The sequence below is a fragment of the Capsicum annuum genome, unplaced genomic scaffold (genome assembly GCF_002878395.1).
Source record: "Capsicum annuum cultivar UCD-10X-F1 unplaced genomic scaffold, UCD10Xv1.1 ctg75632, whole genome shotgun sequence".
NCBI classification, from domain to species: domain Eukaryota; kingdom Viridiplantae; phylum Streptophyta; class Magnoliopsida; order Solanales; family Solanaceae; genus Capsicum; species Capsicum annuum.
This window is the reverse complement of record NW_025885854.1, coordinates 25,958-50,179: the sequence shown is the minus strand read 5'-3', so window position 1 is coordinate 50,179 and position 24,222 is coordinate 25,958. Positions and strand designations below refer to the sequence as shown.

General features: G+C 33.9%; 1 pseudogene; it reads right to left on the bottom strand.

The window, feature by feature from the left end:
- Positions 1–323: 323 nt before the first annotated feature.
- On the bottom strand, positions 324–2,832 carry LOC107871854 (annotated as a pseudogene).
- Positions 2,833–24,222: the final 21,390 nt, after the last annotated feature.

Below are 24,222 nucleotides of genomic sequence, written 5' to 3'. Positions count from 1 at the left end.
TTGTTTTTGGGAACTTGTTTGGTGGCCATTTTGGAGGACAATATTATAAATATTTGGTGGTTATAGTGGAGGTTTTGGTCCCATGGTTTTTTACTCTTCACACTGAAGGGTTTTTCACGTAAATCTTATGTCTCGTGTGATTGTCTTTATTCTTATCTTGTTTCATTTGGTTGATTTGTTTGCTGTATATTACTCTATTTTCCTTGGATTTATTTGTCTCCTCTTGGTTCAAGTTGAAAAGAAAAGTTTCGTATTGGGTATTTTCCGCTGCTACCTTGTCAGGCTCTTTGATTGTGTGCCCGTCTTTCCTAACACATTGTTGGTCATGTTCCCGTAAAAACCAGCAAGTTCATCATACTACTAGCATTTATGTCGTTTCCAATTTTCCCTATTTCCCCTAGATTGACATTTGCGACACCCCCTAATTGTCCTCCATTCATGTTCATTTTCAAGGCAACCATAGCGCTGGGATCAATCACTTTCTTGCCAGCACCAATATTTCCATTTACCTTCGCTACTAAAAGAAAAAACAGGAATCAGCGTCCGGAAAAATTCAGAAGCTAAACAATAAAATCCATCAGAAAACAGGATTAGTGACTGATTATTTTAAAAAAAAAATAGCTAGTGATGAGGGTAAAGCTGTGGAAACCAGGTCATGGGTTTGAGCAGTGAAAACAAAAGGGTAAGACTGAATACAATGATCTTTAATGGTTCAGCCCTTCCCCAACCGCACGCATAGCGTGAGCTTAGTGCACTGGGCCGACTTTTTTTGAAGTAAGCTACGATCAATTTAGCGATGGATTAGCAATGAAGTTGGTAACTAGTTTCAGTTCTTTTTTGTAGTGTCTTACCATTGTTGGGAGCTGCTGTCATTGCTTTATTTGCATTGTTTGTTTCTGCTGTTTGTTGCCCAAGAAGAGCTATTTGGTTTGCTTTCTCTCCAGTAAATTTCATCTCCTCTTCCTCGTCTTCCTCCTCGTCCTCATCAAGATCATAATAATCATTTTCCTCTTCTACTGCGACAAAGTTGAAATCCTGTTGGTTCTTTAAGGATTTAAGATCCTTAACCTTACTTTGCTTTTGATGTTTGTTGCTTTTTCCATCTTTGATACAGTTAGTGTTCTGTTTCTGGTATTGGTTAGTTTTCTAAGACCAGAACTCAGCATGCTTACCAGCTCTAAACAATTTCTTAATCAGAATTCCACAATCTACACTTCCACAAACTGTGACATTTTGCTGCTCAGCGTCGACGTTTACTTGGTAAACACCTATGGTGCGAAACAGTGGCGAAGTTAGGATTTCTACCAAGAAGGTTCAAAATATGAATATATAAACACAGCAAGAAGCTAAAGGAGTTCAACACGTACAATATAAAAAGAGGACTGCCCGGTGCACTAAAGTTCCCGTTATGCGTAGGATTTGTAAACATAGGGATTAATGTATGCAGCCTACCAATTACTCCAAGGCAACTCTGCTACATATACAACAACAACAACAACAAACCCAGTATATTTCCACCTAGTGGGGTCTGGGGGTTAAGATGTACGCAGTCCATACCTCTACCTCTGATGAAGTAGAAAGGCTGTTTCCGAAACTCTGCTACATATATATATATATATATATATGTAACATACTTTTAACCATATATAAATAGGCAACCCCTCGGCCCTACCTGGCTTCGCCCACGATGAAAAGAGAAAAAAGGAAAACCATAAGCACAAATTAGGATAAGGAAAAAGCTAGAACAAAAGGGAAATCAACTTTTGGATGGCTAGAAAGACAATATATTCAAAATCAACTATATATAGTACTCTAAAACAAAACTTTAATCAAAAGATCATCAAATTCTGATCTTTTTTATGACATAAGTTGAAATCCAAATCATGCTGACCACTTGAAACCAACAATTAGTAAGTCATCCAAAAGGCTACAACTGCGAAGTCACGATTTGGAACTGACCACTTTGAAATTCTGGTTTGTTCAAGTTATTGAGTTCTACATTAATAATTCATACATATTCAATGACTTTCATAAGACATACAAAGTTTGGACCAAACACTATTGAACACGGTTGAACCAATAACTCAAATTCTAACTCTGCCCCTGGCCACTGACACTGTAGACACAGCAGGAACCAAATTCAAATTTCACGTAACTCTCAAGGGTTTGTTTGGTACGCATGGTACACGTAATAAGGTAGAAGGGTAGTTCCGTACCTGCGATAAGGTTGAATATCTCAAGATTAAGCAACAAGAGCAACAACAAATGTGTAATTCATATGGGGTCTGAGAAGGGTAGAGCATATGTAAAACTTACTTGTACCTCGAGAAGATAGAGAGCTTATCTCAAAATTAAGTATAAAATAAAATTTATAAGTTGTTTGATTGATGGTATAAATTTTTTCAAAATTGTAATCCTGATATAATTTAATTCGCAATCCAAACGAACCCAAATAGTAGTAACACTGTTTATTTGCATGACCAACATCTTTCTATTTAAAAAGAGCAAAAAGACCAATAAAAAGGTAATGAAAAAGAAAGTCGCACCTTCAATCTTTGAAGAAGCTTCTTCACTTTGTTCTTGCACCCATCACAATGTAGGTTCACTCGTAGAACACAGTTCTAGCAAAAGAGTGAACAAAAGATAGTAGTGACAAAAAATAATGCATCGGACTCTTAAAAATATCACCGGATATGTTTTGGAACCTTAAAAAATAATGTATTTTTAGAGAATTTGACATTGTTGCATAATATTTTTAAAAAGTTCGAACAATTTGATAATAAAGAGATTCACCTGGATCCTTAGGAACTTAAATTCTTCATCTTTAGTCATTTCTTTTGTGCGAGTTTCAAAAATAAAGGATCTGCTCAAGAACAAGTATATATAATGACTATAAACACCACGCTACAATTATAAATACAAGGACGGAAAAAGGGTTGTTTGTAAGATTGAACTCCTCTCATTTTAATTTATTTATCTGATTTTAATTTGATATGAAGTTAAAGAAAATAAAATATACTTTTGAATTTTATAATTTTAAACTAAAGATCTGTAAAATATATTAAAGTACTCTTTAATTTTATAATTTTAAACATGTCACATAAAAATTAAAGAACCATCCAACAAATAAATTTTCTTGCAAATAGAATAAAACAAAAATAAGATAAATAAATTGAAAAAAAATTAGAAAATAAATTGATTCTACTTTTCTCTTTTGCCTTTAAGTTATTCTCAATTTATTCTTGAAAAATAGAAGCAATTTGAGATCCCAAAGTAAATTCATATTTATGAGCAATTAACTTTCTTGAACTTATTGGCTAAAAAATGTAAATGAAAGACAACTACTTATTGGTGAAATTACAATAATATTACAACTGAAAAAATTATAAGTGAATAAAATAAAAAGTTATCTTCTTCTTCGGTTGAGGCATGAATATCTCGCTCTCTTTAAGGAGATTCAAGTCTACTGCAACAAATTATTTCACCAGTCCAGTAGTAATCTTCTTGACTTGTCCCCTCCAGGACACAACAGCCTTCTCACAAAGAACAATTCAACAATTCTGGACAAGAGTTAAGTTTAAAGCTCCACAAAAAGAACATATCCCTTAAACTAATAAACTCTCTTTTATACTAATTTTTGTGAACTCTATATTATCTTGTGTATCAAAAATATATAAGACCACCTCTATTTATAGGAGAGGAAGTCTTCTATGCAATGAATAAGAATGAATGATGGTAGTAACTTGCTAACTGCTAAGTATGATGGCAGTCTTCTATGCAATGAATAAGAATGAATAACAATTAGTTCAGCCTTTATGGTAATTTTTTTTACCTAACTTAGAGATTTTAGGATTCATTAACCTTACATAGGCTAAGCAATCTCAAACTTTTAGATATTCCAAATTTGGCTTATGACCTTTCCACAACTCAAAAGGTGTTAGTTTGGTCTTTTTATGAGGCACACGATTCAACACATAACAAGCAGTTAAAGAGTTTCACCCAAAAACTTAAAGGTGCATTAGATTCAATTAACATGACATTAGTTAACTCAATCAAAGTTCTATTTTTTCTTTCTGTTACATCATTAGATGCGGACGAATAAAGAGTAGTAGTTTCATGAATTATACCCAATAACTTAATAAAGGAATTGAACTCATGTGATTCATATTCACGGCCTCTATCACTTCTTTTATTTTTTTATTTGTCTACCAAACTGATTTTCAACTTTATGGAGAAAAGTTTTAAAATTGTCAAAATCATCACTTTTATTTTTCATTAAGAAAATATATGTAACCTTAGAAAAACCATCAATGAAAGTGATAAAATATTTATTTTCTCCACGAGTTAAAATTACTCCAAATTCACAAATATCAGTATGAACTAATTCTAAAAAATCAATTTTTTTTAAATTTGGAAATAAGGTCTTTCTGTGATTTTGACTTTTACTACAAGCCTCACAGTTTTCAAAATTCTTTTTGATCATTGAAATTAATCCTGAACTACTCATGATTTTCACATAACGATCATTTATATGACATAAGAGAGTATCCCAAAAATAAGTAGAAGAAAGCATATAAACAGAAGTAGAAGTTTTATTCATTTCAACATTCAATTTGAACATACCATCTCAAGCATATCCCTTTCCCACAAAAATATTATTTTTCATAATTACATATTGGTCAGATTCAATAATCGGTTTGAAGCTTGCTTTATTAAGAAGAAAACTAGACATCAATTTTTTTCTCATGGAAGAAGTATAAAGTATATCTTTTAAAATTAATACCCTTCCAGAAGTAAAACTCAACTCGACATTTTCCATTCGAAGCACTTGAATGGTGTGAGAATCTCCAAGCATGATGGTTTTGGAGAGTCAGCCCACCATTTATCAACATTCTTCACTATATTTATGTCTGTTATCACCGCCACAAATGGTTCTTTGGTAACGTTTGCCTGCGGTATAAGTCCACGTTTCCAAAATTTAAAAAAATGAGAAATATGCCCACTCTTGCCACATACAAAGCATGGTCCGTTTTCTTGAACATGTTGATATTTTGCTTGATTATGTCCACCATTATTGTCCTTGTGATGTCTACAATCATTTTTCTTGAGTTTTTTCTTCTTAGGCTTCAAAGTAGTTTTTTGTTAGTTTTACGGATAGCTTTATTTGAAATAGTTAAACTTACTTTGGGTGTGATGTTCTCCTTTTTTTGCAAAAGTACATGTTGACCCCTTGCTTCTTCTTCCATTTGGATTCTCATTATCAAAGTCTTAAGAGAAGTTTCCTTTTGCTTGTGGCGCATAGTTTTTTTTAAATTCTTTCCATGAAGGATGAAGTTTATCTATTATACCATAAACAATAAAGTTATCTCCAATTTTGACTTCCTCAAACCTCATCTCTCCAACAATCATTATGAAGTCCTGAGCTTGGTTTCCCACTGATTTGTTGTCCACTATTTAAAAATAAAAAAAATTGCTAGCAGCATACTTTCTTGCTCCATCCTCCTTAGTGTCATAATTACTTTGCAATGCTTTTCAAATTTTCTTTACACTAAAGTAAGTTCTATCATAATAATCATAAAAAATATCAGATAGACAATTAAGAAGAAAATATCGACACTTGTAAAAGTCATCATCGTACTTTTCAACTTTCTCTTGAAGAGAGATAAGTTTATCATCATTAATGGAAGAGTTATCTACTTTGTTTGGATTCTTCTCAACTAACACATAAGAAACATTGAGAAGACTTAAGTAGAAAAATACTTTACCCTTTCAACTTTTGAAATGAGTACCGTTGAACCGTAATGGCTTGTTGAGATCTCCCATCTTAACATCCGTAATTTTTTCAGTTGCTGCCATTGAATATCCTTAAAAATGTTGGTGAAATTAAAATAATATTACGACTGAAGAAATTACAGGTGAAGAAAATAAAAAGTTATCTTCTTCTTCTTCTTCGGTTGAGGCTTAGATATCTTTCTCTCTTTAAGGATATTCAAGTCCACTACAGTAAATTGTTTCACCGGTCCAGAGTAATCTTCTTGACTTGTCCCCTTTAGGATACAACAGTATTCTCACAAAGAAAAACTTGACAACTTTGGTCAAGAGTTGAGTTCAAAACTCCACAAAAAGAACACCTCCCCTTAATTAATAAACTCTTTTTTTTACTAATTTTTGTGAACTCTATATTATCTTGTGTACCAAAATGCAAGAGCACATCTATTTATAGGAGAGAAAGTCTTCTATGCAATGAATAAAAATGAATGATGGTAGTAAAGAGGGAATATCAATGACCTTTACATTACAAGAGTTACAACACATAAAGAGTAAAATAATGAAGGAATAAAGAGTGGAAGTCAGGGGCGGAGCTATAGTACTTTAAGGGGGTTCGGGCAAACCCAGTAGCTTTTACGCAGACCCTATATTTGTACTATTAAATTCTGAATATATGGATATATTTATATAGTGTGAACCCATTAACAAATAATGTTGCTTTTCCTAGTGATAGATGGACCACTGTTAAGACCTCTCTTTTGTTGTGGATGTGTTCGAACCCCGCTAGCAGCATATATTTTTTTGATTTTTTGTTCTTCTTTAATTTCAGAACCCACAGACTTCAAATCTTAACTCTGCCTCTGGTAATACATGAAACTTACATCCACATTCTACCACCACTAACTATTGTGTTTAAAGACACAAATGGATGAGAATGGAAGCTGAAAAATCAGCATGCAACGTGCCAAATAATGGCTAAGGAAGATGAATAATTGGCATCAAATGTCACTTAATGCCATGAAAGTAACAGCAAGAGTAATGCACCGTAATGCTATGAAAGTAACAGCAAGAGTAATGCACCATAATGCTGCATAACCTCCAAAAACCATGCATAATAATAATATGAAAATGTTAACAACATCAATACAATGGAAGAAATTTCCAAACAAATTTCTTGAACATTAAATAAATACTTCCTCTGTTTGATTTTACTTGTCACTAATTTTCTAATTGCATTTTTACTTTTGCTTGTCATTTTTGACATATCAAGAAAAGACCACTTCTATTTTTCTATTTTATTCTTAACATTATTGTTTATTCTCTAAATTAATTTCAAGACACAATAATAATTATCAATTAATAGGGATACTATAGTAAAATAATTATATTAATATTATTTTTTTAATGAGTGTATCAAGTCAAAATATGACATAAAACAAGCAAAGAAAGTAACTCATTTTAAACATTAAAAAAAAAGTTCAAAGTTCAATTATTATGAAATAGAGGCAGTACCTTAGGGAAAGTAACATACGGGGATGTGCCTTGAAAACTGAGGAAAAAGCACAATGAAAATTTAAGAAGTTGCAGTAAATGTCAAGACTTATAAGGAAATGAAGGTAATGTTATATGTACTTTATTTGTTTGCTTTTATTTATCATTAATTTTTAATTAAATTTTTATTTTTATTTGTTATTTTTTTATATATTAAAAAATGTAATTTTTTTATTTAATAATAAACATCATTTAATAAATATAGTATATAAAATAATAATATCAGTAATTTTCTTTTTGCTAATTAAAATTTATCAAATATGACAAAGTAAAAGCAAAGAAGAGAGTACTTCGTTGGGGGAATAATAGTGGGTTGTAGTAGCTTTGGATTAGAAATCTGAAACGATGTGAGTTAACGTTAAATACTGCGGAAAACAGATCAGAAAAAGCAACGATGTGACTTCCTAACTTACATTGCTGTCCTCATTGTCACATCCTATTACTTTTACACACCCACACATACAATTTAAATTGCTAAAAACTCTTTAAAAATATTATTGCATTCGTATCGAATATTTTTAAAACTATGTTACTTTTAAAGAATTCAACAATCACTCGATGTTTTTAAAAGGTCCGAGCAAATATAGCATACAACACACCTATTTTTGGGGATCTTTCATGTGTAGGCGAGTGAGGTAGGAGTAAATTTACATATTAACATTTAATCTTTCATATTTCATCGATGAGAATTCATTGACTATAATATTTCATCTTTTCATATTTCATGGATGTGAATTCATTGATTATGTTGTTAGTGGTCGTTCTTAGGGTTTTTACCTTGATTTTCTTATCAGATTTAGATTTTACTTTTCTTAGAAGGAAAATAAAAGTAATATCATAATTACTTTTACTTTTTTCCAAAAGAAAAATATAAAACTCTTTCATATTTGGCTAACCTCTTTCTTGAAAGAAATGTTTTGGACATGTATAAATAGAAGACCCCTACCATAACACAACAGTATCCATAATATAGTTGTTAAAGAGTCTTGTTTAAGGAGAGATTTCTTCCAATAGGTTTTATATTTTTAAATATTAGTTTTAATTATGTAGGTCGTTTGACCAAACATATCAATAATATAAATGTTTTTAGTATATTTTCTTTGTCATCTGAATTATCGCCTCTATGATTTGCGAAATATTAGCTTCCACATGACGGCTTCTCGATTTCGAACCCAATAGTCGTTTGTAGTTATAAAGAGTTGACGTTTAGTAGCTAGTTAACAAGTAGTACTTCTTTCTTTTTTAAAAAAATAATTTACTTTTTTTTAGTCTGTTTAAAAAAATGATTTCTTTTCTTTTTTTAGAAATATTTTAATTTCAATTTTTTCACATGACAAGTTTAAAACCACAAGGTAAAATATTATTTTGGTACATCTGACATAACTTTAATGATCAAAAGATGTAAAAGTCTTATTTATTTTTTAAACTTCGTGCAAAGTCAAAATGAGAAAAAGACAAATATATCCCTGAATTATGATAAATAATATGTATATACCCTTCATCATACTTTGGGTACACATATGCCTCGACGTTAATGAAATGGTACGTATATGCCCCCACATTAACGGTAGGGGAATATGTATACACAAATATGATGGAGGATATCTATGCACCATTTATCACAGTTTGGGGGTATATTTGTCCCCTTTTCATTTAAATTTTTTATCGAAAAAAGGACAAATATATTCCCGAACTACGATAAATGATATGCATATACCTTTTGTCATACTTTGGGTACATATATATCCCTACCATTAATGAAATGGTACTTATATGCCCCACATACTAACGGCAGGGGCATATATATACCCAAAGTATGACGAAGGGTATATACGTACTATTTATCATAGTTTGGGGGTATATTTATTCTTTTTTTTATTTTATTTTTTATGTCAAATAATTAATCAAAACCCACTACCCGACCCCATAAATTCTTCGAACCTGATTTCAAACCAATTCGATTCAATATCTATTTTTTATTTCAAATCCGATACTCTCTTTATTTTTCTCTTAAATGTGAACCTCAATCAAATTGCAGTGATTGATCGTTGTTGCTGGTTGGTGTTTGGGAATGGAGATTAGGCTAGAGATGGCCAGATCTAGGGGTGCAACGATAATTCATCGGTAGAGTATTTTCAGTTCGACAAAGATGGTGGTTATGTGGTGTTGATCGGTAGTGGGTAGTATTTTTCTGACAAAATTTCATTGGAAATTGAAATACGAGGGGTTTAATTTTTTTGGTGTTGTTTTTGGATGTTATGGGCTAATATTCTTTTTGAAAGTGGTAGTAGTGAGTGATACTGTATTGTGTGTATATCATTTTGGGGTGAAAAGTATATTTCTTAGATGGGAGTCTCTTGAATGTTAGTTTGGACTAGGACGGGTAGTTGATTTATTGGGTTTGGGTAGTCGGTTTAGGTTAATTATTTGGAAGAAAATTAAAATAAAAAAGAGATAAATATACCCTCAAACTATTATAAATGATATATATATATATACCCTCCGCCATACTTCGAGTATACATACGCCCCTACCGTTAGTGTGAGGGGTATATATGTATCATATCACAACGGTAGGAACATATGTATACACAAAGTATGACGAAGGACAAATATGTACTATTTATCATAGTTTAGAGATATATTTGTAACCCAAACCCACTATTCGACCCAATAAATCAACTATCTGACCCGATCCCAATTGAAACCCAAGAGACGCTTATCTAACATACATGTTTTTTCACCCCTATATCGATATACACACAATGCAATAACACTAACTATTATTAATTTTAAAAAAATATTAACCCATAATACCCAAAAATAACACTAAACAAACAGAACTACCCACGTTTTAATTTTCAGTGCAATTTCACTGAAAAAATACTACCCATCACTGATCAATACCATTACCTTCTCCGTCGAATTGGAAACACCCTACTGGCGAACCATCACCGTACCTCTAGCACCAATGTCATGATCCAAATTAGGATCTGGCCGTGACGGGTATCCCAAGCCAACCAAGACCGGAGACGATCCCCTTAGTCTTACCTCAAGTGCATAAAATAATAGTAATAAACAACCAAAGTTAGCCAACATAAAAAGAGATATAAAAGATCAAAAGAGTAAGTTTGAGAGTCAAAAACCAAATCTACAATAACAATCCAATGCTGTCCACAAAAACCTCTAATCCAAAGAATACTAACCAAGCCAGGACATGTCTCCGACTATTACAAAAGAAATACAAAGGTACTAGAATAATAAATGAAAACTAAGAGAGAGTTTAGGCCTTTCAAAGGATGGAGGTCTCACCACTTCAACTGTTGACCAACAGAAGTACCAAATCACTTAACATTACACAAGGTCACAACAAAATCCCTCAAAACCTACATCATGAGATGATGTAGCGCTCGAGGACTTTCAGTACGGTGAGTACTGTCATGCAACCCAAGAAAAAAGGATAAAATATATGCATTTACCATAAATTAGTCATAAATCTCATGTGCAACAATTATACATATATATAGGATGCCGAGATAGGGTCAAGGAACATGAAGCATGATCGTTTAAAATTTAGTCCTGAACTATGTTGCTCGTATTGACCTAAAGGTACAGACGAGCTATATAGGCCTGGCTCTCCCTGCTGGAAGGTTTCAGTCCATATTAGCTGCATGTACTGGAGAAATAGTCTAAAACCACCAATAGTAAATTAGCCTCCCAAAAATATACTGTGCAAATCTGACACAGTGGTCACAGACCCCAACAATAGTAAACATGGTTTCCAGTGCGTGCTACACAATTTTCTTTAAGCCTAAATTAAAACAATTGCACGTAATATCAACTATGGAGTCATTTATAAAGGTATTCTTAATTTGGTATCATCATACCAATAGTTTTGCAAGCTATTCTAATTATGTCGAACCATAACCAATTTAACTCCATATTCCGTTTAAAATTCAAAACCATAGCCTCCAAGGAAATTCCGTAAACCTCTTTATTCCTTTAACATTTAATGCATTGCAATATTTCAAAATGTAAGTTAAAAACTATGTAGAGTTCGTGTTTAAAGCCAAATTAACAATGTGAATTGAGGTTCATGTCAAAAACATCATACAAAAGCAATAAACATTGTGAAATCAAATTCCCAATTCCATCATTACGATGAGAAACCAATTCATTCCGTAATTCACCATTTAAACCATGAACAAACAATTAAAAATAAAGAAAAACACTGCAAGTGTTCCACAATAAAAAAACCCTCATTCCTAGTTTAATCAAACATTCATAAACACTTAAATACCAAGTAAATTAATTAAATAATTCAATAATTATGATAAAAAGTGTCCAACATGCCTGAATAATAAAAGAATTTGAAGAGAAATTGGAGTTTAGAGACTGGGGAATTGATATCTTGAGAAAACCCTTGAGTTTCTTGACTTGGGAGTTGGGAATGAGAAGTGCAATGTTAAAAAGTGATAACTGATGAGTAATAGGGAGTAAAAGTATTTTAAAAGTCATTCTAAAGGAAAAAGGACCAAAAATCCCTCATCCTAAACCAAAGAAAAAGAATTGACGTTTTGAACCCTTGGGTGTGCCACACCCTTATCGTAATCACGGAGCAAAAGAGCGTGACACGCTCTTATCGCAGAGCAACAAGAACATGGCACTCTCTTATCGCGGAGCTTTAATGGTTTCACGTAAGAGTGTGCCACCTCCCATGGAATGCCCTTATCGTGGAATCTTACTATTTTGGGGTCCCAATATGTCCCGAAATGCAGTCCAAAAACTTTGAAATGCTTCTTAAGGGTCCCGTTACCTACCCTCATCATGATTCAAGTCACAAATTACCATTAAGCATAAGGGAGGGTTCAAAATAAATTAGTCAAAATTAATAGGGTCTTACAGTATCCCCCTCTTAAGATCATTCATCCCTGAATGAGATGTTAGGACTCCCATAGCACAAAAATAGAAAGAATATAGAGGAATTCAAGGACAAATTCGAAATGCGACAACAGAAAGAGCAAAATTTGTTCCTTAAGAACTTTCGTCCAATGTTGGAAACAATAACGGGTATTTAGATCTCATATACTAATCTGATTCTCATGTAGCCTCTTCTACCTTTTGGTTCCTCCATAGCACCTTCACTGAAGTTGTTTTCTTAGTCCTCAATTTTTAAACTTGTCTATCTAAGATTTTGATCGAGACTTCCTCATAGAACAACGAATCTTTAACACCAATATCCTCAATGGGAAACACTAGGGAAGGGTCACCCATATACTTTTTGAGCATGGACACGTGGAAAATGGGAAGAATTGAAGCCAAACTCACCGGCAACTCCAATTCATAAGCAACATTCCCAATTCTTCTTACAATTTGATATGGAGCAATGTAACGGGGATTAAGCTTCCTTTTTTTACCAAATATCCTAACTTATTTCATAGGAGAAACCTTAAAGAACACCTAATCATAAACTTTAAATTCCAACTCTCTCTGTCTCATATTTGTATAGGACTATTAGCGACTTTGAGCAGTCTTAAGTTTTTCTCGATTCACCTTCACCTTCTCCATCACTTGGTGAACAATTTAGGCCCAAATAATCTAGTCTCACCCACCTCAAACCATCCAATCATAGACCTACACCTTTTACTATAAAGGGCCTCAAAAAGGGCCATTTGGATGCTAGAATGATAGCTATTATTATACACAAATTCAATAAGAGGCGAATGATCCACCCAGTTACCTTTAAAATCAATTATACGTGACCTTAGCATATCCTCCAGCATCTAAATAGTACATTTTACTTGCCCATATGTCTGAGGGTGAAAAACTTTGCGAAGGTTTACCTGTGTACTTAACCCTTTCTGAAATGAACGCCAAAAATAAGAGGAGAACTTCATACCTCGATTATAAATAATAGACATGAGGCCCCATGCAACTTAACTATCTCCTGAATAAACAACATGGTATAATCCTCTCTTGAATAGTTAGTTCCCACAGGCAAAAAGTGAGCAAACTTGGTCATTCTGTCCATAATGACCCAAATAAAATCATATTGATTTTGAGACTGCGGAATACCAGTAACAAAGTCCTTATTAATCATCTCTAATTTCCACATGGGTACAGCTATCTATAATGAGGTACCACTTAACCTTAGATGTTTAACCTTGACTTGGTAATAGACTGTACACTTGGGACCAAAACTTGCCACATCCCTCTTCATATTAGTCCACCAATATATTTCCTTCAAGTCATGATACATTTTGGTCAAACCTGAATGAACTGTACATATGGACTCATGAGCTTCTGTCAAGATCCTTTGCCACAACCTATCTACATTAGAAACACATAGCCTCCCTTTATATCTTTAGATACCATCTCCCCCAATCTTGAAAGCCATAACCTTTTGCTAACCCACATCATCTTAATTTACATAAGTATGGGATCCAGGGCCTGCTTTTCTTTGACCTTAGACCCAAGAAATGATTTAACCACTTTCTGAATGATTATCCGTCCATCCTCAAAATCCAAAAGGCAAACTTCTAAATTTTCTAGTCGGTCGATATCCTTCACCAATCCCCTTTATCCTTCTCAACGTGGGATAAAGTCCCTATGAACAACCTTCTAAGAGCATCAACAATAATATTAGCTTTACCTAGATGGTAGTGGAGACATATGTCATAATCCTTAAGCAATTTGAGTTATCACCTTTGCCTAAGATTCAATTCTTCCTGCATGAACACATACTGCAACTCTTATGATTTGAATAAATATCCATATGCATCCCGTACAAATAGTGATGCCAAATCCTTAAAGCAAAAATCTTAACCGCCAACTCTAGATCATGAGTCGAATAATTTCTTTTATGAACCTTGAGCTGTCTGGAAGCATAAGCGACAATCTTTTCGTACTGCATCAACACACAACCCATATCCACACGAGACGTATCATAGTACACAATAAGACCCTCAATACCCTTGAGTATGGTCAAAATAGGAGAAGAAGTAAACTTCATTCAACTTCTCAAAACTACCATCACAAGCATCAAACCATAAAAACTTTACCTTTTTTTGAGTCAACCTCGTAAGTGGAGCATCAATAGATGAGAAACTCTTTATAAATATCCTAGCCTGCCAAGCCCAAGAAACTCCTAATATCAATTGGAGTAGCGGGTCTAGGCCATTTATTAATCGCCTTAACCTTTTGTAGATCCACCTTGATCCCTTCACTGGATACAACATGCCCAAGAAAAGTCACATAACTTAGCCAAAATTCACACTTAGAAAATTTTACATACAACTTCCAATCCTTTAAGGTTTGCAACATAATTTGGAGGTAATTTGCATAATCCTCCTCACTTTTAGAATACACCAAGATGTCATCAATGAAGACTATAATGAACAAATCTAAAAATTATTTGAACACTCGATTCATAAGGTAATTAAAAGTAGTCAGAGCATTAGTTAATCCAATAAATGACACACCCAGAACTCACAATGTCCATAACAGCTTTGAAAATCAGTTTTGGGGATATTAACCTCCCTAATTTTCAATTTGTGATAGCCCGAATAGAGATCTATTTTAGAAAAATAATTAGCACCCTAAAGCTGGTAAAAAGGTCATCAATTCTAGGAGAAGGTACTTATTTTTTATTGTGACCTTATTCAACTGACGATAATCTATACACATTCGAAGAGACCCATCTTTATTTCACATGAAAATCATTGGAGCACCCCAAGGAGAAATACTAGGACAGATGAAACCTTTACCACGAAGATCTTTTAATTGCTTCTTTATTATTTTAGCTCTATCAGAGCTATCCTATAAGGGAGAATGGAAATGAGATAAGTATCCCGTAGAAGATCAATCCCAAAGTCTATTTTCTTATTCTAAGGAATTCCAGGAAGATCACTAGGAAAAACTTCAAAAAATTCATAGAATATGGAAACTGACAGCAGGGAGGGACTTTTAGAGTTAGAATCCTTTACCCAAACTAGATGGTAAGGAGATAAGCTCAAAGATAAGAAATAAACTTCTCTTTTGGTAATAGGGAACTTTACTCCTATTTGATTACCAGTTCATTAGAAAAATAAAAGGTGACCTTTCGGGTCCTACAATCCAGAGAATTATAGCACAAATGCAGCCAATCCATCCCCAAGATTACATCAAAATCCACCATATCATGTCCATTAGATCTACTAAGGTTTCCCTATAAAAGATGGACTTTTCTAGCAACACTAGAGTCACTCACTGGGGTAGATATTGAAAAGGGGTCGAAAATACTTTCAGGACCAAAACCAAAGTGTATAGCCACATAAAGAATCACATAAGATAGGGTAGAACTCTAATTAAGCAGACAATAAACATCATAGAAGAAAAGCTATAATATACCAATAATGACATATGGGGATGCCTTGGATTCCTGGCGAGTGAAAAGAGCATAAAGGCAATTCTGACCAGTTTCCATACCCTAAGAAGCACCCTTAGCTATAGGAGTTGATGAAGAGGCAATCAAAACCTTGTTAGCTCCAGTGAAAACCCTAGCTGAAGAATAATCTCACTGAATGTGACCAGGCTAACCATGATTAAATCACCAATTCCTTCCCTCATCACAATAACCACGGTGAAGCTTCCCACAACTATGACAAGGTGGATAGGGTGGGACTGACTGGGCTCCACTAACCTGAGATTGAGCACCCTATGCCCTAGGACCATTGATATACTGGAAATGACGATCACCTAAAGGCTTAGGATAAAGAGCACTAGCTGACGAATAAGAATTTCCCCAGTTCTTCTTCTCAGGCCATTGCTTTCTCTCTATTCCATTATTCTGCTGATTTACACCATGATCTGCATACTTAAACTTCTTACTATATCTTTCCCCTATCTCTACTTACTTTCTTTTTTTATCCTCATCCTGCTGCATAAAAACCACAACCTCGATATGTCTATATCATTATTCAATATAGCAACCTTATATTCTAACACCAAGTCACGAGATAGACCCAGAGCAAACTTTCTCATTCTAGACCTTATACTAGACACAAGCTCAGGGGCATAGCTAGATAGTTGGATGAAGTACAGTGTATACTCTTTAACACTCATCTTACCCTACTTAAGAATCACAAACTCTTCAGCTTTGGCTTTCCTCAAATCCCGAGGAAACAAATAATAAAGAAAAGCACCTGCGAACTCATACCACACAGCCGACTCAACATCTTTACTCATCAACTCTTTCCACTCCGTATAACACTGATAATCCACTTCATTCAACTAATAAGATGAGAACTCAGCCCCCTCTAAATCACTAGCATGCATCACCCTAAAGATTTTGTCCATCTCATCAATAAATACTTGAGGATCCTCTTAACCTTAAAGCCTGTAAAGATTAGAGAATTCATCTTCATAAACTGGTCAATCCGAGTAGCTTCAGATGAACTGGGGGTAGGACCAACATGATTAGAACAACGTGATTGTGATGACACAATCTGAGTAAATATGTAGATGAACTGTCGAAGCTCAATATTTGAGATATCTCTCTGAGAAGACTGGGTAACATTAGGCCAGGAATCCCAAAGAGGACTAGTAGGGACCAACAAAACCCCAGGTAGAGCAGTAAAGTTAGAAGTTGGTGCCCTATACCAAGTCTGCGAGTAGGGAGAACTTCCTCCGCATTTGCCCCAGTTGGGGTGAAGGTTTCGGTTGAGTTCCTACTTCTATCATATATTTGTAGAGGCATGATCTGAATGAGGTTAATCCAGGGGTTAGAGAAAACTCAAAGTAACTAGACTCTCTAGCACAAAATAGAACACAAAGAAGGGAAATGTTCCTAAATGTCTTGTAGCCTCCTACTTATAATTATGGCGTGCTATACGCCCACAAAAGGGACTATATCCGATATGAATTTGTGGACACCCAATGATCCTGAACCGTACTCTGATACCAAGCTTGTCATGACCTAAATCAGGGCCTTACTGTGACGAGCATTCCAAGCCAACCAAGGCCGGGGATGATCCCCTTAGCCTTACCTCAAGAGCATAAAATAATAGTAATAAACAACGAAAGTTATCTAACATAATAAGAGATATAGAAGATAAAAAGAGTAAGTTTGAGAGTCAAAATCCAAATCCACAATAACATCCCAACACTGTCCCCAAAAGCCTCTAATCCAAAGAATACTAACCAAGTTGGGACATGCCTCCGACTATGATAAAAGAAATCCAAAGTTTGTAGAATAATAAATGAAAGCTAAGAGAGAGTCCAGGCCTTCCAAAGGATAGAGGGTTCACCACTTCAAGATGACCAACAGGAGTAACAAATCACCTAACGCTGCACAGAGTCACAAGAAAATCCTTCAACACCTACATTATGAAATGATGTAGCATCAGGGGGACGGTCAATACAACAAATACTGACATGAAACCTAAGAAAAGGTATACAATATATGTATTACCAAAAACCAATGATAAATCTCATGCACAACTATTATACTTATATATAGGATACTAGGATAGGGGCAAGAGACATGAAGCATGATTATTTAAAATTTAGTCCTGAACTATGTAGCTCGTACCGACCTAAAGGCACCCACATGCTATATGGGTCCGACTCTCTCCACTAGAAGGGCCCAAATCCATATTAGCCACATGTACTAGAGAAATAGGATAAATCCACCTATAGTAAATTAGCCTCCCCAAAATATACTACACAAATATGACATAATGGTAATAGGCCCCAATCTCGGCAAATATGATTTCTAGTGTTGGTCCCCCTAGGACTACACCTTCTTGGTGAGATACACAATTCTCTTTAAGTCCTATTAAAAATAGTTGCACATAATATCATCCATGGAGTCATCTATAAAGGCATTCCGAACTTTGTATCATTATACCAATAGACTTGCAAGCTATTCCAATTATGCCAAACCATAACCATTTAACCAATTTGACTCCATATTTCATTTAAAATCCAAAACAATAGCCCCCACGGGCATTCAAAAAACCTCTTTATTCTTTACCATTTAATGTAATACATATATTTGAAAAGGTAAGTGAAAAACTATGTAGAGTTATTGTTTAAAGCCAAATTAACAATATGGGTTGAGGTTCATGTTAGTAAAATTATACAAAATTCATAAATAATATGAAAAACCAAATTTACACTTCCACCATTACCATGAGACATCAATTCAGTCCATAATCCACCATTTAAACCATGAACAAACCATTAAAAATAAGGAAAAACAATGCAAGTGTTCCATAATTAAAAACCCTCAACCTTAGTTTAATCAAACATTCATAAATATTTAAATACCAAGTAAATTAATGAAATAATTCAATAATTAGAATAGAGAGTGTCTAACATGATTGAATAACGAAAGAATTTGAAGAGAAATTGGAGAGTAGAGCCTGATGAATTGAATTCTCGAGAAAACCCTTGCGTTTCTTGAATTGGGAGTTGGAAAAGAGAAATGCAATGTTAAAAAGTGATAATTGATGAGTAATAGAGAATAAAAGTGTTTTGAAGTCGTTCTAAAGGTAAAAGGATAAAAAACCCATCCCAAACCAAAAAAACAAAAATTGACGTTTTGAACCCTTGGGCATGGCACACCCTTATCACGCCATCCTAAAGGCATGACGCACTATTCCAAGGGCATGGTACGCCCTTATCATACTAGCCCAATGGTGTATAACACCCTTATAACGGTGTGACAAGGATGTGGCACGCTCTTATCGCAGTGCGACAAGGGTGTGGCACGCTCTTATCACAGATCTTAACTGGTTCCGCATAAGAGTGTGCCACCCCTCCATGACACGCTCTTATCATAGACCATGAGTGGTTTTACATAAAAGTATTCCACCCCTTCGTGACACGCCTGTAATACCCCGGGAAATTTTTCATTGAAATTTTATGTGTAAACGTGTTGGGTTCTATATTCTAAAATGAATTATAAATTTTTCGTACGAAATGTCTTAGATTATGATCCACCATTGCGTATAGTATCAAATAATCTTTCCAACTATATATGGATCATCCAAAACGGACACCCGAGCGACGAGTTATGAACATTTCGATCGAACCGTGAATAGTAGTGAACAGTAAAACGTGCAGGAAAAAGTACTGAGGCCTGGCGTATTTTTGCTCCAACTTTAAATGATCATAACTCCTTGTACATAATGATCTGGGTGATCTAATAAATATCAACGGAAAGCTATGCGAGTCCTCTTTTCAATGAAATTAGTTTCATCAAATTTTCCTATCGAAGCAAAAAGTTATGATCGATCTACTTCAGCCTATCAAAAGTGAATTTTTGGGTCAACTTCAAACGATCATAACTCCTCGTACACAATGATCTGTGTGAGATACTATACATCAACGGAAATATATGAGAGTCCTCTTTCTAATAAAATTGGTTTCATCCAATTTGTATATCGAAGTAAAACATTATGGTTGATCTACTTCAGACTATCAAAACAGTCCATCAAAGGACACATTCGAGAATTTTTTTATTTTTATTTTTAGGGGCGTTTTGGTCATTCCCCCTCACCCAAAATCCATCCAAACCCTATATTAAAGCCTATTAGAAGCATTATATGTTATATTTCATCAAATTCCCTCAAAAAGAAAATCCTAAGCTCCTACATCCAACTTCAAGAACCTCCAAAGTTCACCATTAATTTTGCAAATTTATTCAAGATTCCAAGTTCCTAGTTCAAGAACTCCAAGAACCATAATTCAAAGGCACGATTAATATCTCAAAAATGATTATCGATCTAAAGTTCATCATTCAAGGTATGTGGAATTTTTCAACAAGAACTCTCTTTCGTTCTTGTGCCCAAAAGTAATTTTCTTTACAAAGGCATGATTTTTATTTGATTTTGATGAATTTGAAGCATGAACCCATATCTTATGATGATTATTATGAAATCTTGATGTTTATGATTTTGAAAGATGAATTTACATGTGTGGAGATATAAAGTATGAATCTTGAATGATATTTATCATGATTTTGATATTTGGGTCGTGAATCCCCATTGGAAATTGTGTTTTTTGAGAAAGTGTGTGTTATAAGCACGTTGATGTTGAATATTTGAGATATTTTGAATGATTTGACCTTTTGGTCTTAATGGAGTTGTTTTGAACTCGAGTGTGAAAGAAATCCACAACGTGGTTGATTTTAATAGATGGGAAGCATGATGGCTCCCGATGTATATTTATATATTACTGAAATTATTTTGTTGTGGATTGTCTTGAAATGATCTGAGCTAAGTTCGGGAGAAATATTTAGCATCGAGTGGGAGGTATAAAGTGACCTTACTTCCCTAGAACTACGTGCCTGCGTAGGAGTGAGCCTGAGGCTGATTTATATAGTGATCACTAGTTTGTGTGGATTTGATATCGATAGTCCTACTCTGATGGCAAGAATAGGACGGCTCTCCCCAACGTGGGTTGTACGTTGGACTCCATGTAGCTCACATGGTTTATGTCGGTTATAGGATCTCCCAGTGTGTGTGTGTTTCCTTGTGTCTATGGTGAATGGTGAAGTGATTTGAAAGTGGAATTGTGAAAGTTATTCTTTCAAAAGATTTAAATGATATTTACATTATGAGAATTGATATTCTTGATGAACTGAAAGTGATTGACAAATTATATGATGACTCACATGTGTTATTGTACTTATTTCATCCTCTCATGATTATGATGATTTTCTTCTGGCTATGTGAGTCTTTCATACATCTTGCATATTTCTTATAAATATTTATGATGATGATGTTTATACAACTGCATACACCACCATATACTTAGTTCCTTTCCATGGTACTGACCCACATCTTCGGATATGGGCTGCATTTTCTTGGAATGTAGGTTCAGGTGCTCAGTTCCAGGTTCGACAGTAATTCTTCGAGCACGCTGTTCTACATCCTCTGTCGTGGTGAGTCGTCATGTTCCGAGGACGTGATGTCTGATGTTGGTTTCACGGAATTGTTTACATTTGATAACTGGGTATGAGTCAGTTAGGGCATGTCTTAATGGCTTTCTGGTTTTATTGATTTTCTTAGAGGCTTGTCAGACTAGTATAGATGTTGGGAGTTGACTAATAAGTCGTATTTTGTTATCTTTCTGAAATTCTTTTATTCTTGGATGATGATTACTCTGTTGATATTTGAGGGTTATTTATGAAAACCCCATTGATTTATGTTGAACTAAATGAAAATGGCTCAAAGGATTGGCTTGGGGCTACTCGTAGCCTCAAGCACCGTGTGACGCTCCGAGACCTATTTTTCAGGGCGTTACAACGCCCTTATTGTGGACCCTTACTATTTTAGGGTCCCGATATGTTCTAAAATATGGTCCAAAAATTTTGAAATGCTTTCTAAGAGTCCCGTTACCTTCTCTCATCATGATTCAAGTAAAAAATTACCATTAAAGACAAGGGAGGGTCCAAAATAAATTTGTCAAAATTTATGAGGTTTTACATCCGTCAGCCTCCGTCCTAATCTCCACTCTTTTCAATTAGTAAACACCAACTTACAACAGCGATCAATCACTTCAATTTGATTGGGGTTTATGCTTAAGAGAAAATAGGGAGTATCGAGTTTGAAATAAAAATTAGTGGTCGGGCCGAGTTGGTTTGAAATAAGGTTTGATAGATTTATTGGGTTGGATAGTGGGCTTGAGATAATTATTTGGGGTAAAATGTTCTAATGAAAATGGGACAAATATTTTCCTGAACTATGATAAATGTTATGTATATTTGCTTCATCATACTTTGGATACACATATGCTCCTACCATTAATGTGACGGGCATATACGTACCGTTTCATTAACTATAGGGCATACGTGTACCCAAAGTATGAAGCAAGGTATATATATACCATTTATCATAGTTCGAAGGTATGCTTGTCTCTTTTCCAAAGTCAAAATAGGTCATTTTTTAAAATAGGAAATAAGCTAGTATAGGATTAATACGATGGTTTGTTTGTAATTTTAAAACTCCCACGCATAGTGGCAGATCCAGCTTATAGTGATCCGAACCCCCTTCGGCGAAAAATTATACTATGTATACAAGCTTAAAATTATTTTTCATGTATATATAGTTAACGCTGAACCCCTTTTGACTAATTATTTCATTCACATTTTTCAATTTTGAACCCCCTCAATTAAGATGCTGGCTCCGCCACTGCCCACACAACGGCTCAATAGTACTTAGAAAGTATTTTAAATAGAGGCCTAAAGCCTAAAGCCAAAATAGAGGCCTAAAGCCTAAAGCCAAATTTAACACTTAGAAAGTATTTTAAAAATTTATGATTAAAAATATATATATTTTTATTAGTTAATTTATAACTAAAATAAATAAATTAAAATAGAGAAAGTCTTAAAAACCGACTTTATATTCTCTGAACTACAACAGAAATTAAGTTAAAAATAGAAAATTAAATTTGTACACGAATTCAGATTTTAAAAACAACGAGAGCATGCACCATCAGAATGTGAAGACGGTAGAGAATCAAACATGTAAAAGCTTAAAGATTTTATTGCTAAATTCACAATCAAAATTTGAAATTTGACTCTTCAGTTCATACGATAACACATAAATTGAGACAAAAGAGTCATTTATTACGTATAAATTGAGACAAGAGAGTCATTTATTACGTCTTACTTTGTAAAGAGATTAATGGTTTGTGAATACGTGATATTGGTTCATAAAGTGGCTGATTTAGAAATGATTCCAAATCATGATTTGAAATTTTATTAGGACAGGCAATTTGAATGTCTTAAGTTATTTTTTTTCAAAATATGTGATGAAAATTTACAGTTTGTGAAAGCTATAAAAATTGTATAAACTTTTATACAAATTTATCAAATGAGCAAATTATAACTCATACAATGAGGTACGAAAATATCCTAAGACGTTGCATAAGTAAATCATACATCTCAATATTCGTTTTATAAATAAATATTTGTGATTATATATTATTATAAACTTTCAGCACACATAATTTTAGTAAAAATATTGGTCCTAAAAATTAACAGTAATCAGTTATTTTCTGATATATAATGTTTTTCACATGATATGAATTATCTATTCAAGTCGAGCATGAGCTGTTCTTTTGCAAAATTTAAAGTCATGAGCCTTTTTTGATAAAATATAAATTTATGAGTCAATTTTACATTTTTTTGATAACTGACTTCGTTACCAAGTTTTACATTTAAGAAATTGAAAGCACAGCTTGGAATATAAATCCTATTTTTTGAAGAATTTGAGATTTTAAATCATTATTTGAAAATGTTTTTCACACTTTGCAGATAGACACAATTTTAAATTAAAATTTCAAAGCTAAATCCCCAATTCTACGATCAAACGTCTACTGCAAAATTTTAATTTTAAATCCCCCATTCTACGATCAAACATCCACTGAATTAGTAACCAAATAAGGATAAAGTATCACAACTAGTTGGGATAGTGAGGAAATTATTTTCTGCTAAATATTGGGACAGAAAAGTAGATGAAATTTTTTAAAAATTAGAGCATTTTTCCAATAAAATATTTATGATAGGATGAAAATGATTTCTCCATTTTAATTAAAGGGTTTATGAGCAGACTTTAGGACCAAACGGCCCATAAGGTTTGAATTCTACAATTTTTGGTTATTGAACTCTAACTTGCTGAACTCTTCACTTTTTCTACTGCACTCGTGTGACCGTGTGGACATGACATGGGTGTGAGTGTGAGATTCGTACCTAATCTGGTCAATTGATTTTGTATGATTAAAATTGTAATGACCTGATATTTGGTGATTTTTGTGAATTATTTATTTCTATATGATTTGACTATTTTACTCCTTTCCGTAGTTGCTTTGTGGTATTTATGAGGTGTGAGGATGACTGGCATGGTTTTCAATG